This window comes from Podarcis tiliguerta, assembly GCF_965153285.1.
Source record: "Podarcis tiliguerta genome assembly, chromosome: 3".
Lineage (NCBI taxonomy): Eukaryota > Metazoa > Chordata > Lepidosauria > Squamata > Lacertidae > Podarcis > Podarcis tiliguerta.
Genome location: NC_139536.1, coordinates 33,741,657 through 33,761,777, shown reverse-complemented (window position 1 = coordinate 33,761,777; position 20,121 = coordinate 33,741,657). Strand labels below are relative to the sequence as shown.

Here is a 20,121-nt window from a genome sequence, read left to right as displayed (position 1 = left end):
GGAGCTGCGTTAGGTGTTTGTTTGTTTGTTTGTTTTGCTGTGTTGGAATTGTGCAAGGCATTCTGAGAACCTTTGGCAGTGCATTCTTTTTGATGTTATCAGCTTTCTAGGTGGTGTTGACTCACCCATTTGCTTGTACATTGATGCATGGTAAGGGCCAAAATTTCAGGGTAGGAATGAAAAAATGAGCTTGGAATTGGGCAAGTGCATGAGGAAATCTGCTTTGTCTGTAGCAATAGAGGAAAATTTCCACTCCTTCTTTCTTCTCTGTGGCAATCTTTAAGCCAGGGATGGATAACATTTTTCACGTGAAAGGTCATGGTCCAATGGGAGAAGTCAGTTAGGAGGTGAAGCATGGCAGGATTGTATAGCTCACTCTATTTGCCACCACATTCCTGCTGCCTCTTTGCCATTCTCCCCATCTCTGTGAGCTGCTTGAAATAAGGCAGAGGGCACAGGTTATTAGTCTAGAAAATGATCTTTCGTCAGAACAGTTTGTAACGATTAAACACAATAACAAACTGAAAATTGTTTCCACGTTTGGAAAAGCTGTCTGAATTTTCTCCTGGAATATTATTTGATACTTATCTTGGTGGCTGAAATATTCTTTTTCAGGATGAGCTTGTTTGACATATGGGTGGAAGTGCAAGAGTTCATCGACTAGACTAAGGTCAACATCCTTTGGATACTTTTGCATCAGCATCTCAATGCCATTGTGACTCTGCTCCTTGGTTACTTGCAGGTTCACCAAAAATGAAAAATTGTCAGCTATACGCCTATACACTGTTGCTTTTCTGTCTAGGTGGGCTTCACGGGCATGCATGACAGGGATAAATGAATTTACCGTAAACTTACCTTTTGGAGAAAGTTCATCTAAGGCAGTGATGACCAAACTTGGCCATCCAGATATTTTTGGGACTACAACTCCCATCATCCCTGACCACTGGTCCTGTTAGCTAGGGATGATGGGAGTTGTAGTCCAAAAACAGCTGGAGGTCCAAGTTTGGCCATCACTGATCTAAGGCTTCGGGTGTTGTCCCATTATTGTTTCGTACTACATATTTTTCTGTGGCTTGGCCTTCGCCGTTGTCTTACTGTTTCTAGCTAACATGAGATAAACACCAATGTTCACACATTCTTTACATTTGCAAATTCAAAAGGCACATCTGTATTTCAACGGGGAAAGGTTTAACCCCATGCTTAGCTGTGTTCCAATGAAACTAATGTGTCTAAAAAGTGTTTCCACTTTGACTGCAAAATTCCCACAGTCCTTACTGTAGAGGAATCTAAGCTAAATTGCTTAGAGGAACTTGTTTGTATTTATAAAGCACTCTTCATCAAAGAAAAAAAATCCAAGAGCGGTTTACCCAATAGAACATTAAAATATAATACAAAAATTAAGCTAACAAATACAATTAAAACTCACCAATATAATCAACATACAGAAAAGCCAGTACAGCAGTGGAAGAAACAAACCACACAATTGCCAAAAACAAGCCAGTCACTTGGTTTTTAATCTTCTGGGGAACCAAAAGTCAGGGAAACTTGTTTTGGAGTCGTTATGGGCTGTTACATTACTGCTATAGTGTATCTTTGGGATTAGTATTCTTACATATTCCCAGAAATACTGTATTGCTATTAACATGTATTTGTTCACTCAAATGTGTTTCAAGGCAGCTTGCTAAATCCAAAACCATAAAATAATTAAAACTGAGAAACCAGAACAAAAAATTACACATTTCAGATGTATTTAATCATTCAATATACAAACAAGTCAGCCTTTTTAACCATCCATTTGAAATGCCAGAATCAGCCCTCAGGGAATATATTCCACAGAGCTGTGGAAATCTGTGAACTAGTAAAGAAAAACAAGAATATACTTATTTCTTTTTTTAAAAAATTTTTTTTGAGGAATGCCACTGAGAATTGTTTCCCACAGTATATATTTAAAATTGCTTTCCTGGGCATGATTTTATATAACCAATAAACTGTCTGACAGATCTTCTGGTGCCATTCTAGGTCTAATAGCACCTTTTGCAATTCTGTCTGTCATATAAGGATCACTAAATATATTGCAAAACTTGTTAAATATGTAATGACTTCTTTGAGAAATAAAAACCAAAAAAACCTCTTGTTGCATGTCATATAATTTATTCCCTTCAAAGGAGAAAGTTTAAACAATGGCTCACAAACAATCCTCTCTCCCAATTTCTTTTTCCATCTCAAGCCTTTCTCTCTTTTGCTTATAACCTTTCTGAGCGATATCCCAAGTAAGTGATGCTTGGAGTAGACCCATTAAAATCAGAAGACCATCAATTTCAGTGGGTTTACTCTGACGTTGGATAGGTCTGTAGTTGAATTTTTATCAATTCAACTACAGAAACGTCTCCATTAGTATTGAAGTAGCATGTAGTTCTTATGAAACAAGATTGTGATCTCCTATCATTCAGTTAATAGTTGTATTAATTATCTTGTGCACATCTGAATATGCTACTGCACTTTTGATGTTGAAGTCATACTGCATTTCTTTGTCTTAACTTTGAAAAACTAGTTAATGCATTTTTGCATAAATGGCGTTTCCGTGCGTTGCTCTGCTTTGCCAGAAGCGGCTTAATCATGCTGGCCACATGACCCAGAAGCTGGCTCCCTCGGCTAGTAAAGTGAGATGAGTGCCGGAACCCCAGAGTCATCCGCAACTGGACCTAACGGTCAGAGGTCCCTTTACCTTTCCCCCCTAAACCATGCCCACCCACCAGCTGACAGTGGTTTCACTTTCCATTGGCTATGCAATCCTGTCCCCAGATCTGACTGGGTACCTGATGAGGTCCCTGGCACTCGCAATACCAGGGCCGTGGTGAAATGCCACCTTTGAGTCACAGCGTGGCAGGGCACTGCTGCTGCTTACCGTCACTGGTTTCTTACCTTTCCCTTCTAGGCTTGTTTTGCCTGCTGGTCTGTGAGGCAGCAGATCTTTCGAATGAGAGCCAAGCCAGCAGTCAGCTCCAATCTGCAGTGGCCATTTGCCATATCCCATTACCCGCATTGGGTCAGGCATTGCATTTTGGGTATTCAGACATGACAGTTTGCCATCAGAGACTGCCGGCTTCTACTCAAAAGTGGTAGTGGAAGGTACCAGCCTCCGCCACCTTCCCAGGACGGCCCAGTTTAGGGTGAGATGAGTGGCAAGCAGTGGAGAAATGTATAGGGGTGGAAGCAGCATGCAGCAACACTGGGTAGGGGCCCAGGTTGGCCCATTGGTGGCATCATGCCAAGGGTCCATTGATGTATGGCAGCAGCCCTGCATAAGGCATATGGCTTTGCACACCAATCCTACTTCTGTTGTTTGTAAATCACCAACATCACTGTTTTGCGGGAATGAACAGCATATTTTTCAAGAAAAGAGTTCAGATTCAGGTAAATAAAGCTAAAAATACTTCCTTTAGTGAGGCATTTACAGGAATTTCTTTGATTCCTTTGTAATTAAACAACATATACATATACCCACAATAAGTGTTTGTATTTATGTCTATCACCATGAGGAATTAATCTCATTGTTTGGCATTACAGTAAATTGTTACTATAGACTAAGAAGTACCTGTGTTTTAACCTCAAAAATGAGGGGAAATCTGTGGAAAATCCATAATGCAAGTTTGCTCTGAAACGCCTTTTTAAAAATTTCTGGTATGGCAGGCAAGTTTTTCCAATGCAATCCCGGTAATCCAGATTCTAAAATGGTTGAAGTATATGAAAACATTAATGCTGCTGATGCAAGGAGGATACTGATCTGTTCTTTCTGGATACTTTGTCATGGGGGGGGGGGAGAAGATGAAAGCATTTCACTTACCATTATTTCCTTTGAGCACTGAGAGAAGGATAAGAAAGTTAGTATGTACACTTAGAACATAATTCTCCATCTGAAATTCAAAAATCCTACTCAAACAGCACCACCCAATTATCAAGGGACTAGAGAAAGATGCAAAATTAATGCAGTATCTGAAGTGGGGCCTTTTGGAATGGTATTCTTTAATAATACCAGTAATATTCTTGGCAGTGTTGCAAAGAAATATGTTACAACAGTACAAACCTCTGTGTGTTTACTCAGAAATAAGTCTCACTGCGTTCAATGGGGCTTACTCCCTAGTCATTGTGTGTGGGATGCAGCCAAAGAATATCAGTAAAATAAGAATAGTTAATAAATTATCCAATTTACAATCTTTCACTAGAATCTATACTAAAAAATTAACCATTTTTATATTTCTGAAAATATTTCAGTGGTAAGTTTACAGGGGCTCTAGACCTCTGTTCTTCATCTGCATATGCAGATGGCATAAAAGCAACTTGGTGGACTTAGCAATAAAGTTTGTCATTTTTTTTAAAATTTTTTTTTTAAGAAATGTCAGCCGTAGTGTATGCGGTTAGCCCTGTTGGGTGCAATAGTCAAGCATAATGGTACCTAAAATGCTAGAAAACAATCGGTTGAGTAAAATACATATTGATTGTAAACAAATGCAAGAACAGTTATGCAGATAGTTCTCCGTGATTATTTGGCCAAGGGTAAAGTAAAAGCTTTTGCTCTGGGAAATGTTGGTTTAAGCCAAGACCAGGGACATTTTTTTTTCCTTAGGGAAAGGTTCACAAGCTTGAGAGCAAAATTTTGCAGCAGATTGGAAAGCTCATGTTTAAGAGAAACATATGAGAAATTTTTAAGGAAATTAGAATTCTGACAAGAGTAGCAAAAATTTAGGTGGGTGTGGGAATGAGCTCCACCCCCCATACCTATTATTGCTTACAAGGCTATTCATGATCACTAAGTAATGCTAAATAATCTGATACAGCAACCATCTCATAGCTGGTATCTCAACATAATGCAAATTAGTTGTGTTTAGGTACGTACAGTCATCCTTGGGTTACAGATGCTTCAGGTTGCGCGTTTTCAGGTTGCGCACCGTGCCAAACCTGGAAGTACCGGAACGGGTTACTTCCGGGTTCAGCGCATGCGCAGAAGTGCTAAATCACGCTTTGACACAGTGCTGTGGGTTGCGAGTGTGCCTCCCGCACAGATCACGTTCGCAACCCGAGCGTCCACTGTGCTGTGCCTTGGTTATGTGCTGTGTTCAAATTCAGCACTTCACCTGATAAAGATGTGCTGGATTCTCTTCCTCTGCCTTCAGCTTACCTCCCACTCCCAACCCTGCTTTCCTGTTCCCCTTTTGTAGTGTGGGGCAGTAGGACATGAGATGGGGCAGTTATTGACCCTTTCTCCTTCACCATGTCACCATGTGGATATACACCCTTCTGAATAAGTTTTTATTCACTAAAATTGGCCACTGGGGCTTTGTTACTTGTGTTTGTGTGTTTTCTCGACTTTCTTCCTTGTTTTCATTCTTGCCCTTGCCCACCTTCCATTTGATGATTTCCCTGAAAGGTGTGTTTATTGGTTAACATTCTTTTAGGCAAGAAGAGACAAAGAGAGCACATTCTTCCCATCAGACTAGATTGCAGAAGTCTTTATGGTAAACTCTGTGGTATACCTCTCCTGTCTCCAGCTGTCCTTGCTAATTTTACAGACTTTGCTGGCATTCTGTATGCTACCCGGCAGACAGGTGTTTACTGGTGGTTTCTTGTCCCATGAGTAATGGGTTAAGCTTATTTTCTGAGCTTAATTTTCATTTTCTGTTCTTTTGATTGCATCAGTAGTTCATTCTCTCTCTCATTATAGAGTCTCTGATGTTTCATGTTGTCTTTCAGAACTATTCTATGCCACATGGCATGGAAAATGTCAGGCACTTCTTTGTGATGGCAATGGTGATGATGATGATGAATAAAATAGTGTGGAGCTATAATCACATGTAGATATTTCTAGACAAGGGGGGGGGGGTTCTGCAACCAAATATTGCAGCATGAAGCCTCTGGTTTCTCCTCAGGTGGTCTAAATCTTTGCCCTTTTACCAAAGAAGGTTCAGACCAATCTCTTTCAATCCCCCTTCTTTGTTTTTCTGTCTCATCCTGTTCCTGTCTCCTCAAGCCTCCAGTCAGCATTCTATGCTATGCAGAGGATGGGGACCCACTGGTCACCTGGTCCCAGCAGCATTAAAATCTTGGGTTTCTTTTGATTTCTACTGGCAATTGTCAATACTATCCTTGGGAACTTTGAAAAGTTGCTTCTCACTGTGAACCAGAAAATGGCCTATCCAGATAATCAGATTGGGCTGTCTCCCCTTTTGATATCTGTTTATCTTCCTCTAGTTGTTATTTGGAATTATGGAGAAGTATTCTAAACTGCAGGTCATTTCACACATCCTGTTCTGTAAGATTCATCAGGACAGAATGCAGGCATATGAGGCATCAATGTATTTTTGCAGGGGAAAGAGTTACGGTGGTGAGAGAGAAGCTATGAAAATTAAAGTTTGTCTGTGTTAGTGAAAATTAAATTGTTCTTCTGTTTTTAAAGTTCAGTTGTGAAATTCATGATATCCATCAGGCATGTAAATAGGGTTAGAATCCTCAGGCTTGATTTTGTTTGTGATATCTCACATGGTTTTACCAAGGCTTAATACAATATAGTCAGTTTCCAGTAAACAGTTGGGACACTTTGCAAGACTTTACTTTCCTAAGATTAAACACAAACATGTTACCTTGCTACAGCAAAATGCTGAAAATGTATAGTTAAGCTTCATATAATTTTGCAGAGATTTCTCAGCAAAATGAATTGAAGAGAACAAAAAAATCAAAATGATTTGAAGATCACTCAGTGTAAATTCATATATTATGTCTGCTTCTTAACTAGCAAAGTTTTAACAGATATCCACACCCATTCTTTTCCCCACTTAAACTGGAGGGGATCTGACGGCAGCATTTGCGAACCTAAAACAACAGCACTGCTAGTTTACGTGGTTCACAACCTTCCGGACTGCAAAATGTGATACTCAATAAATTATCATTTCCTCTAAGGATATTGGGTTGTATCCAATGGTTGCATGAGCAGATGGTAGCTCATGCAGCCAATATTTTCCTCCTCTCATCTGCAGACCCCTGTATTTCCTGAAAAACTTTTCCAGAGACTCAGGAGGAATCTACTGAAAATTTTATTTGGGTTGTATAGGGATGAAATGGGAAGGGGAATCATCTGAAATCAGGTGGAAGAATCTTGCATGAGGAGAGCTGTGCTAATGTAAGATTTCTTCCCCTGATTTCAGGTGATTCTTCTCCTTCCACTGCAGCCCGTAATGTTCTGTAGGTCTCTATGACCCCCTGAAGAAGTTTTTAAGACATGTAAGAAACTGCAGGAGGGACGAAGGGAAAGATTTGCTGTGCAAACTCTAGCCTTGCTACCATCATCCATGCCCTGGTAACCTCCCATTTGCATTGCTGCAAAGAATTTTACATGAAGCTCCCTTTGAGAACAGTCTAGAAACTTCAGCTGGTCCAAAACTATATGTACAGTAAGTTATATTGCCTGCTGCTCAGAACATGGAAGTTATGGGTGGTACACAAATGTTACCACATAAATAAATCCCATCTGCCTTCTATTTTGCAGTGCCACAAGAATAGCTGCAAGTTATTCTAGTAGCTAGAATGTTAGGTTTAGATGTGGAAAATCTAGTTCACAAGGTCATTGTGTGGCTGTAACAAACTTCTTGAGGAATACAAAGAAATGCAACAAACAAATACTACATTTGCAAGGGAAATAGGCTACAGCTGGCTGGATATTTCCTGGTTTAAGGGAAGCAAGAACCTGTATTTGCCGAGAAGCTCCTTTGAAGTTGCATGCAAATATATGTAATATATCCATTTTATTACACCAGCTGTTTCCTTCATGGAATAATTTATTCCCATGAGCATCTTAATTTGTTAAATTTCCTCATACATTTCATGAGCTTTCAATACCCACCACTGACATTGGTGAGGAAGGAGGGTCTCTCTATAGAGCCCCCTCCTGTGAGGATTCCAACATCAAGTCAGCTATCTGTGAGAGTGGTGTGCCAAATCTCTGCCCTATCCTCTTCTCTGCTGCCGTATCTCATCTGGGGCGGGATTGTTCTTGATCAAGGACAAGACAGCCAGGCTAGCAGTTTAAGGTGCCTTCATTTTCAACAACAATAATAATTACCAATTTGACAGAGAATGGTAGTAGTGATTCTGCTGATTCCAAAACAGAATCAGTACAAGTGACAAAAGGCCAAAATAATCTTCCAGGTGGTTTTTGCACAGCTTCCTCCTGCCTGTACATCATACACATTCACGTTCATCTGGTTTTCAGGTGCAACCCATAGTTGTTGCTTCTAGGACATTTACTGATAATTTCCGGATGGGCATCCCAAAACAGATTACAAGCCTCTGATCTATGAAAAGGCTGTTTAACCAACATGAATTGTTCAATTTCTATACTTGTTATGTTTGTATCCCTCCAAGAAATCAGGGGCTGAAATGTTGTGTAACATCCAAAATAATTTTACGGATAGCACTAAACTATATAGGCAGGTTTACCATATGCTGAGGATGTATTTTCTGGCTTCTGTTTGTCTGTATCTGTCACTGTTGCTTGTATGACAAAAACTAAGTTAAAATTTAGGGATATACATGGGATTCCCTCTCCTATCCACATAGCAGGGGGACCTCTTAGTTACAGCAGTGGAACTTAATAACACATCTTAATCCTTTGCCTGCATATCTCACTGAATGCCTCATTGTGCAACACCCGATTAACCGTAGCTCCAAAAACCACAGACACCCCTTTGTCTGGCCATTGTAGTATAGGATTTGCTACTTAGTGGAGAGTGTGCTGGAGACATTGTAAAATTGGATATGTAAATCAGAGCTTCTCAGTGGCCTTGTTGACACATCACAGTAAACCACAGTTAATCGTTTTCCATAATCACACTTTTCTGGGTTGATTGTCTCCTTCCTGATAGCACATGGAGGAAACAAACCACAATCCCTGATTTAGAATTACCTCTGAAACAAGGAGTCATGATTTGTTTGCACCCAGCAAAGCATAGCCTGTGACCAAAGTTTGTTTTTGGCAAATTGATGGGTATTTGTTGCAGCGAGGCAAACCATGCTTCTTTTGGACAGAGTATGGCTTGTTTTCTCCATTTGGTAGCAGCCCATAAAGGTGTCATTAACGATGGTTTACTGTGATCTGCGAAGTGCACGAATAAGATGTGGGTCATCTCATAAAGAGACACAAGAAAGTGCTTTAGATGAAGCATAAGCTCCTCTATGACCCTTCTGGCAGCACTTCTGACCAGCAGCTGTATATTGACGCTGGCTCTGACTTGTCTAGAACCACCACCTCCACCCCGTTTTCCTCAAGATTTGTTTCCCTCTTCTGAAGAAGCAGGGTGGGAAGCTAAGTAAAAGCTTGCCTGGTGCTTTTGGTTGCCAGTCATTTGGGAGGCCCGAACCTCCCAAACCTGTATGTGTTCGGTTCCTGGAATCTTGCTGTGGCAAAACTTGCATATGCTTGACTTGGGCAGACAGGATCAGACTTCTGTTGTTTTGTTGTTATTACTACAGATAAAAGCAGAAATACGGCCCTATTAGCAATATGATATGGAGGATAAGGTATGGGCAAATGCGTCTGAAACTGGTAAATGGATGACAAATTTGGAACAGGGAGTCTCAAAGGCAGATTTTGTGGTCACATTCCTTGTTGTGATGTGGTTTCTTAAGTCATCTGTACAAAATGGGGTAATGTATAAAAAGTGAGAAATCTGCAAGAAAGAAAAAGATGAAAGGAACTGCTTAGTAATAAAAAAGAAAGGGGAAATAGTAAGAAATACAGATGGAGATCAAAAGGTACTTGCCATTTTTTAAAAAATGTAGAAATGAGAGGGAAGAGCACTCCTGCGTATTTCTTAATTTCTTATCTCAGGCTGCCATTAAGTTTCAGACATACTCTCTCTCAATATTACCTATCCCTGAAATAAGCTGCAATTTCAGAATGAAAGAGCGTGTAGTGTGTGTATTTAGAGAATTATGAAGCATGTGTGCTGGTAAAGAAATAATTCAAGACAAAGAGCCATGCCTTCAATTAATAGCAATATTAATGCTTGAACATTAGCCAGGTGAAGGGATAAGCGTCTTGTGGTTAAATAACCCAATACAAAATGTTTCTTATGTACAGGCATAGCATTATTTAAAATCTTAGAGCAGGGTAAACATCTAACCAAATAGTTTACAAGAGCCCCAGTGCTGTTTTCTGATGATTTCAGTTTTAATATATAGTGAATATACGATTACAGAAATTTCTGAACTTGAGTCAGTACTGGATAGTTTGCCTGCCTGGGCAAAACCATGTTTATGGGTAGAAGCATATGCCCGTGCAGGGTTTTGTTTATTTTACCAAACTCCAGTCTCAAACCTAGAGCTAATTCCCTGCATGGAGCAAATATAATATATTGTTGCCTGCTTTATTAAAACACACACACACACACACACCTACATCTACCCCAAGGCATGCAGGATTACCCCATCTCTATGAGCTTCCTTTTGCAAATGTTGTAGAAAGCAAAGTTAATATTCTCTTGCTGACAGAGCTAGGGAATAGGTTTATACTGAGTTAGACCACTGGTCTGTCTAGCTTAGTGTTGCCTACACTGATTAGTGATGTCTCTCCACGGTTTGTTTGTTTGTTTGTTTGCTAAATTTGTATACCTCCCTTCATCCACAGATCTCAGAGCAGTTCACCAGGGATTGAACCTAAGGCCTTCTGCTTGCATACCTTGCGTTCTTTCCCTGTGAGCTACAGCTCCTTCCCAAAATCATGCCTTTTCATGCAGGGGTCCCCAATCTTTTTGGGTCCAGAGGCACATTTTGGAACGCTAAGAAAGTGTTAATGGAACCACAAAATCCCCATTTCGCGGAATAAAAAATGGCAGTGTTCAGAAGCACCTGCTCTCCAAAACAATAGGTGAAACATCCCCACAAATCCCAAAGTGAAGAGAACATAGGCCAAAAAAGCAGGCATCCCCCCCAAAAAGACAGAACAAATGAAGCTTATAGACTGCCCACCTAACTAAACCAGAATAAGCAAGCAATCCCCTCCCCCAATGAAATAACAAAAAAGCAAACAAAACATGGTCATCCCCTATACACACACAAAAGACAAACACACACCCTGTAGTTCTTCCAGGACTTGCCAGGCAGTAGCATATACCGGTATTTCCTTTTCCTTTTCTGAAGAATTTCAGGTGGAGACTAGAAGGCAAGACAAGGCCATTCCCTCAGCTGCCCAACTCTCCTCCTCCTCCTCCCTTCCTACGGATGTCTTCCAGACCACTTGAGCCCAGAAGCATTCTGGAGAAAATGAGAGAAGAGGTTGGGGTGGATAACCACACTACACTTTTGAGTAGCCCAGTGCCACCCAAGATTAGAAAACAAAAACCTTCATCTTTTTAAAAATACATAAATCTGGAGACACAAGGGGCTCAGCAGGTGCTGAGAAAAATGGCTCAGAGCCCCACAGCACCCACAAACACCATGTTGGGAATCCCAAAGTTACGGCAAAGAACTTTCTTATGGACACACAGTGCCTGTATTGAGGAGAATAATAGTGCAAACCACTTAAACTGCCACAGAGTTTACAAAGCATCCTCTCAGATTATTTTTTCCTGAACTGTGCTGTGCTTCAAGAATATGTTTTTACTGCTACCTCCTGTGGTTTTAAGACATTATTGTATCAAGCTGCCAGTTGAGGATCTCAGGTTAGTATTGGCTGTAGTACCACATATTATTATACTTTCCGTTTCTGGTGCACTATCAGCTTTAAGTGTGCCACTCGGGCCCTAAAATCTGGCCTTAAAATCTGACCATACCTCTAAACGTCCCTGTGGTCTCTCTATAATTTCATGTAAGAACATGACAAGACCCCTGCGGGATCAAGCAAAAGGGCCATTTTGTCCAACACTCGTGCTATTTAGTCCAACATCCTTGTTATTCGCAGCATACTGCCCCATGAAACTGGCAGCAAAACACAACCATCATGACTGGTTGCCATTAATATAGCCTTATTCCCCATGAATTTCCTAAGCTATCAAAGTCGATGGCCATTGCCACATCTTGTGGCAACAAGTTCCATAGTTTAACTATTTAAAGTTGCTGGGGACTGTACTTTATACGACCGAAACATTCATAAAGCCCTTAAATTCCTTGTTGAATTGTGCTGTTTTGTAAGGAGAAGGACCTTGTCCGTTGAAAGGCAAACAGCTTTATTCATACAGAGTTGGCCACACGAATACCTGCTCCTGCACACTTAATATCAGAAGAGAAGTAGTAACCCTCAACGAATCTCTTCCTCCATTACACCCACTTGTGTGGGTAAGTTGGCTGCAGTAACTGTCTGTTCCTGCTTTTAGACGGTACGCCTGTGCGCAGGAGCTGTGTCTTAATTTGTTTTATGTACAACGCCTAGTTACTGTAGGCACTCGCGAAATAATAATTAAAAATGTGCACAGCATTTACTGGTTAGGAGGGGCTGCCACTCTGTCTGCTGTCTTGGAAAAGGCACATAGTGGGAAAGATCAAAAAGAAGTGAATGCTTTGTTGGCAACTGCTGCGATGTCCCTAGGAAGGCCTGCCTCCCGCTTTGAAAACTAAGCTGATGTTCCCAAACTAAGCTGCTGCTATTGAAAGGAGGAAAAGAAAAGGAAGGTGGGGTTCTGCTTGAAGGAGACTGAGAACTCAGTTGTTTTGTGTGTGAGCAAGTTTAAAAATGGCCCAAGGCCATAAAGTCTTCTCAGCTTGGTGAGAGTCTACAGTTTCTATAATCTTCTGACATAAGAAAGCAACTAACACCTGATTCCTGAGTACATTTACTTAGATAAGACAGGCAGGGAAATGACTAGAGGACTCCAGCTCTCTCCTTCCTACTGGGATAAAGGGCACACACCTTGTTACAATGGCTGAGTGGCATTTCAGAATTAGGAGCCTTTCTTGGGACCCATAGTTATGTGTGTTTCATTCAGACAAGGTGGTGACTGGGAATGACCCAAGGTGAATGTTTTTTCTCTGTTTGCAGGTAGTTGTTTGCAGGTAGTTGTTTCTCTAGAAAATTTACACTAGAAAATTCACACTCTGTTTGCAGGTAGTTGTTTCACTCTCTCTATCGCAGTCCCTCTCAAAAATTCACACTAGGTGCGATGAGAGTTCTGCTAAACTAGCTGCACAGGGCTTTCAAGTTCAACATTTCTGACACTTTTTTTTTTTTTTTTTTTGCCTGCACTTAATATCTGTCCTGCTTTGAGTTATATTCTTGGTGGTCATTAGTAGCAAGCCACTGATAATTAACATTGACCATTGTTGTTGTTGTTTTCCTCCAATGAGAATGCAAATATTATTAGTTTTAAATGCAAAAACACTTTTTCGCAGGACAAGGAATTGGTTCCAGGGCCTTCAGATATCATATGAAACACAGTGTGATGGCAAGCAGAAAAGTCCTTAAATAAACAACAGGTAGTAATGAAGATTGCCAAAGAATGCTCCAACTACCGCAGAGTTGCACTCATTTCACATGCTAGCAAGGTTATGCTTAAAATTCCACAAGGCAGGCTTAAGCAGTATGTGGACCGAGAACTCCCAGAAGTGCAAGCTGGATTTCGAAGGGGCAGAGGAACCAGAGACCAAATTGCAAACATGCGCTGGATTATGGAGAAAGCTAGAGAGTTCCAGAAAAACATCTACTTCTGCTTTATTGACTATGCAAAGCCTTTGACTGTGTCAACCACAGCAAACTATGGCAAGTTCTTAAAGAAATGGGAGTGCCTGATCACCTCATCTGTCTCCTGAAAAATCTCTATGTGGGACAAGAAGCTACAGTTAGAACTGGATATGGAACAACTGATTGGTTCAAAGTTGGGAAAGGAGTATGACAAGGCTGTATATTGTCTCCCTGCTTATTTAACTTATATGCGGAATTCATCATGCAAAAGGCTGGGCTGGATGAATCTCAAGCCGGAATTAAAATTGCCCGAAGAAATATAAACAACCTCAGATATGCAGATGACACAACCTTGATGGCAGAAAGTGAGGAGGAATTAACGAACCTTTTAATGAGGGTGAAAGAGGAGAGCACAAAATATGGTCTGAAGCTCAACATCAAAAAAACGAAGATCATGGCCACTGGGCCCATCACCTCCTGGCAAATAGAAGGGGAAGAAATGAAGGCAGTGAGAGATTTTACTTTCTTGGGCTCCATCATCATGGCAGATTGTGACAGTAGTCACAAAATTAAAAGATGCCTGCTTCTTGGGAGAAAGGCAATGACAAACCTAGACAGCATCTTAAAAAGCAGAGACATCACCTTGCCAACAAAGGTCCGTATTGTTAAAGCTATGGTTTTCCCAGTAGTAACGTATGGAAGTGAGAGCTGGACCATAAAGAAGGCTGATCACCAAAGAATTGATGCTTTTGAATTCTGGTGCTGGAGGAGACTCTTGAGAGTCTCATGGACTGCAAGAAGATCAAACCTCTCCATTCTTAAGGAAATCAGCCCTCAGTGCTCACTGGAAGGACAGATCTTGAAGCTGAGGCTCCAATACTTTGGCCACCTCATGAGAAGAGAAGACTCCCTGGAAAAGACCCTGATGTTGGGAAAGATTGAGGACACAAGGAGAAGGGGACGGCAGAGGACGAGATGGTTGGACAGTGTTCTCAAAGCTACTAACATGAGTTTGACCAAGCTGCAGGAGGCAGTGGAAGACAGGAGTGCCTGGCATGCTCTGGTCCATGAGGTCACGAAGAGTTGGACACGACTAAACGACTAAACAACAACAGTAATGAAGATGGAAGATGGTTAGCAGTAATGTGGTTCAGAGTGTCATGTGCAAGATTTTATCCATGTTTATAATCAGAACAACTCCGTTCAGTAGGCAGAGTTAAGAGACAATTATTGCCCCAGATCCTTCCTTTGTAGCTCCTTGCAGCATCAAAGCCAGGTCTGCCTGGTCTGTGTCCAACATTTTCCCACTATGTCGCATTGCTTCTACAGACATTCACAAGCATCACTTGATAGCATATCGCTCAAGTGACATCCTGTGTCATGTCAGCAGATTTCCCCTTCCTCTCCTTTCCCTGCACCCTCCAAATCTGTTCCCGAGGGGCTCAAGCTTTCCAGACCAGATTTCAGGAAGTACATAGGGAGCTTCAGGGGGAGGAGGAATCTGTGCCATCAATGGTGTTCGTTCTTCTGGCAGACCTGGGCTGTTGGATTTCACCCTAAAACATGATTTTCACTTGTTTGTGGTTCATAAAGTGAAGTCGTTTGGTTTCCTTTTTGCAGCAAAATCATTTATGCAACTAAAACGCTTCTGTAGTAATAATGCCCCCTTTGCCATTTCTTTGCTCTGTGAAATCAATTTCATGAAATGAAATTTTATGAAGTAGTAGTTGTGATTTATATGCTTTTTTTAAAAAAAAAATTGTCCCTTCTAGGGACTTTCATTTTTCATTTTTTTAATTGTCAAGGTTTAAAGTTTACACACAGTGCATACTGGAAGAATAATCACAAATATGAATGTGTCTTAAACAGTCAGTTTTTCAAAAAGTGGAAATTGGTTTATATTTAGTGCTTTTCTGGGAGCAGCAGAAATACCTATATTTATTTTATAGATTCAAACATCACATGGGGGGGGCAGTAGAAAAGTTAAGGAACAGGGCAGTGTGGTCATGTATATTATGGTGTCCCCTAAAGAATAATTTCTTCTACCACTGACATTTCTGAAGAAAAGACCACTTTTCTTAAGCTGGTTTCGTTTGTGAAAGGCATACTTTGGGCACTTCAATCTAACCTCACTGAGATAATGAAAATCAGATGACTATTTCCCTTGACCTCTTTCCTGAAAGCTAAATAATTAACTTCAGGCTATTGTTGTCCTTTTGATGGATCTGAAAGATATGGCCCAGAAAGAATACAATTTGCTGCTTGCTTAGCCAGACATTTGACATGGTTATTCATTTAGAATGGGCAGTTTAATCTGTCCAGGAACATGCCCATTAGTCTGTATTCCTTTTTGGTTTTCTCCCATCTATGAATTTATTATTTTATTTTGTTGACAGTTTGATTAAAACTGCTGTTTCTTACCTCCTGTCTTTTGTGGCGCGTCATTAGGGTTGCAGTATCTAAATAGGTTAGTTTGGGCTCCTCGCAGAAGAGAGTTGGTATATGAATTCAGTCAGTGATTTAAAAACATTTAATTTTCTAAAAAGCTGCCTCAGATTAATTACAGGTAGGTAGCCATGTTGGTCTGCTGTAGTCGAAACAAAATAAAAAAAAATTCCTTCCAGTAGCACCTTAGAGGCCAACAATAAGTTTGTTATTGGCATGCGCTTTCGTGTGCATGCATCATAACCTTGGTTATGAATGGAAGCACCCCAAGCTCATGCTGTCAGGATGGGATTTCGCATCTTTTCTAAAACGTTTTTGTTGTTTAGTCGTCTTAGTCGTGTTTGACTGTCCGTGACCCCATGAACCAGAGCATGCCTTGGAAACGTTCACCTTCTTCTCAAAGCTTCTCCTTTTTATGTCCGTGGAGTTTTCTTGGCAAAATACTGGAGTGGTTTGCCAGTTCCTCCTCCAGGTGGATCACATTTAGTCTAAACTCTCGGCTGTGACCTGTCTGTCTTGGGTGGCCCTGCACAGCGTAGCTCATAGCTTCTCTGAGTTATTCAAGCCCCTTCACCACAACAAGGCAGTGATCCATGAAGGGGTTTCTAAAATATACATAGCTGTAAATACTCCTGATAGAGGTTGTAGGCAGTCATGAGTCTAGTTTGCATTGATAAGACCACCCTTGATTTTATTGTAGATGGAAAAAATAAGAATTTCCGGTTATAGTTTATTAAAAAGCTTAGCATTCCCAGCCTCCTGAGAATAGTGCAGTCACTTGATTGCTTAAAATAGCACAGAACTCGTAATCATAGTGACAGACTCATAAATTGGGATAAATATTTACTGTTCAGATTTTATTTTTTTTAAGCATTAGAAGTTACTGAGTCAATGCTTGATTCATTTATTTAGGTATTTTACTCCATCTTTTAGCTTTTGCAAGCCATATTAATGCGTTTTGAAACATAACAAAACAAATCATGTAAGGATTCAATATGAAAGTAAAACATCCTGAATTAACCGTGAAGCAACAGAGATAATTTATTTATTACTTGCTTCTGATATGATCTAATTCTAGTCTAGTCTATTGTTATAGTTAGCAGTCAGGCTAGGGGTGATGAGCTCCCTGGGCTGCAGGCCTGATCTGGCCTCTTAAGTGATTTTGTGTGTCTCTCCCCTTCCCCAAGTCCAAGAATTTGCTGGGGTCTACCCAGTCTAAGGATCAACTTAAGGGATCAGTTTTGGAGAATCTTTCCCATAGTGACCATGCCATGTCTTCCTAGAGTGTTGTGTTTTGTTTTGTTTTTTTAAAAAAAGGTTGAATGAGTAGTTAAAGGTAAAGGTACCCCTGCCCGTACTGGCCAGTCTTGACAGACTCTAGGTTGTGCGCCCATCTCACTCAAAGAGGCCAAGGGCCAGCGCTGTCCGCAGACACTTCCAGGTCACGTGGCCAGCGTGACGACGCTGCTCTGGCGAGCCAGAGCCGCACACGGAAACGCCGTTTACCTTCCCGCTGGTAAGCGGTCCCTATTTATCTACTTGCACCCGAGAGTGCTTTCGAACTGCTAGGTTGGCAGGCGCTGGGACCAAGCAACGGGAGCGCACCCCGCCGCAGGGATTCGAACCGCCGACCATTCGATCGGCAAGCCCTAGGCGCTGAGGCTTTTACCCACAGCGCCACCTGCGTCCCTGAATGAGTAGTTAAAAGGCTCTTAAATACCTTTAAAAGTTTCAGAGAGCAGGGTGGAATTCACCTGGCACCTAAAAGATAACAAAGGAGATGCCATGTTTGAGAATTAGTTCCAATTGTGTATCATCACTGAAAAGCCTTTCCCATTATCCTACTTCTGATGGCATCAGCAGCCTGAAAATGACGGCAGTTAATGGGGAGGTTCATAGCAGAATAGTATGATACTGGAGGTGGCGGTAGTACAAAGCAATCTTTACTATTAGCTACTGATAGCTTTTTCCTTCATAAATTTGTCGAATGCTCTTATAAAACTGTCCAAGTTGGTGGTCATTACTACAGGGTGTGGCAGCAAGTTCCATAGCTTAACAATGTGCTGCATAAGGAAGTACTTCCTTTTGCCTGTCCTGAATCTTCCAACATTCAAATTCATTGGATGATCCTGGGTTCTAGAATTATTACTGCCAGCTTTCTAGACAACCCAGCTGCCTAAAGAACCAAGGGAACTAGAAAAGTTTGGTTTATTTCATGTCCTCCTTCCTGGACTAGAGAGCTATGGAAACACATACGTACATAAGTCTTGAAAGGTCTTCAGACAACTTGGAATGGGACTTGATTTCCTCCTTCTGCTATTCAAGTGTTGCCATTTGAAGCCTGTTTTCCACGTGCCTGGATAGAACATCACCAGTCCCAAGCACTCATTTGTGTTGCAGGTGTTATGAGGGGAAAAACTGCTCCTTTTCCCCTATGGGGTATCCAAGAGCCCATATAGTCCTTTTGTAGGTTCTCTATCGGTAGGAGAAAGTAGCAGAGACTAACCAGAGAATATTGAGAAGCAAAGCAGCTAGTAAGCCTGATCTTTATTAAAGCTGTTGCAACAGAGTGTTCCCCCCCACACACAGGAGGGGGGGGGACCCAAAACAATGGCGTGCAAGCACTTATATAGACATTTTGAATGGCCCACCCTGGAGCCCAAGACCACCACCCCCAATACATCATAGATACATCACAGAAGAGGCGATCTACAGCAGAAAACCTGTCTGCAGGTTACCTGAGAATGATAACTGATTACATTATTTGGGCAGTCTGGTGATTCCTTTGTAATGATAAATACTCAGTTCCTGAGTCCAGGTCACAGGCTCGCCATATTCATATCTTAAATATGCGATTAAGACAGGATTTGTGAGCAAAGAGACAATGGTGAGATTTCCCATTTCCTTCAACCTTGCAGAGAAATATTTGAGGTCATTTTGGAAGAGAGAAAATGGTTTCAGGGCATTTCTGTAAGTTTCAGACATGTGGTTAACATATTTGTATGTGTTTACTTGGTACATTTATGAACATCTATTATATATATATAAGACCTTAAAATTCTTCTAACACAGGAGTTAGCACTAAGGATAGTGAGATCAAATATGCCACGTGCTGTTCCTTGCTACAGCTAAGACCTTTATCAGCATTAGTGCTTTATGCAATCTAATCTTTTTCTTTACTCCCTCTAGATGTGTTGGTGCTATTTCCTTGTTCTTGCAGATATTTGCATCATGTTTTAAAAGTGATGAAGAAACATTGCCCTTCAACACATGGGAGATCTCTTGTTAACTATTAATTGTAGAACTTTCAAAACAGGTCTTATTCTGTTGACAAGACACTGCCTTTTACATTTCATGAGCATAAAACCATTGTATTAAGTGGAACTTACCTTACCTTTGCAAATTGCCCAAGACAACCATAAATCCAGTGTTCTTGTGTCCTTGAGAAAGTTAAAGTATGCAGAACTGGGTTCATTTTTTTCCTTGTATAAAATATCAAATAGGTGTATTTTTCTGAAAAATAGAGAGCCCAGGATGCTTATAGTAGTGATTAATAAATTATAACCACTATCTGCCTGCCACATTTGCTCTTCTTGTTTGGATTGTTTGTTTACTAAATATAGTATACAAAAAGTTCCAAGTTCTTGAATCCAGAAGGTGGAAATATAGCCTTTTCTAGACAGGATTGCACACAGCAACTGTGTACAGGACATTTAGAGACTTGTCCAAAGTCAATAAGTGCTCTTTGTTACTGAGCATAGATTGGAGCCTGGCTCCCCCGTACCCAAAACGATGCTTCAGCAGTGGCTCCATATTGTACGTAAACATATAAAAACATGAGAAGAGCCTGCTGGATCAGGCCATGGCCCATCTAGTCCAGCATCCTGTTCTTACACTGGCCAACCAGATGCCTGTGGGAAACCAGAATGTAAACATAGACAGGTGACCACAGCAATCACACATCTGCAGCACGGAGGAATGAAATTCCCAACAGCAAGCAGAACCTGAACACAAGA

The 20,121-nt window shown here is 41.0% G+C and overlaps 1 protein-coding gene across 1 annotated transcript in view; it reads left to right on the top strand.

The window, feature by feature from the left end:
• The window catches only part of BABAM2 (BRISC and BRCA1 A complex member 2), a 125,988-nt gene that overhangs the window by 61,095 nt on the left and 44,772 nt on the right, over positions 1-20,121 (top strand). The gene's annotated exons all lie outside the window — the stretch shown is intronic.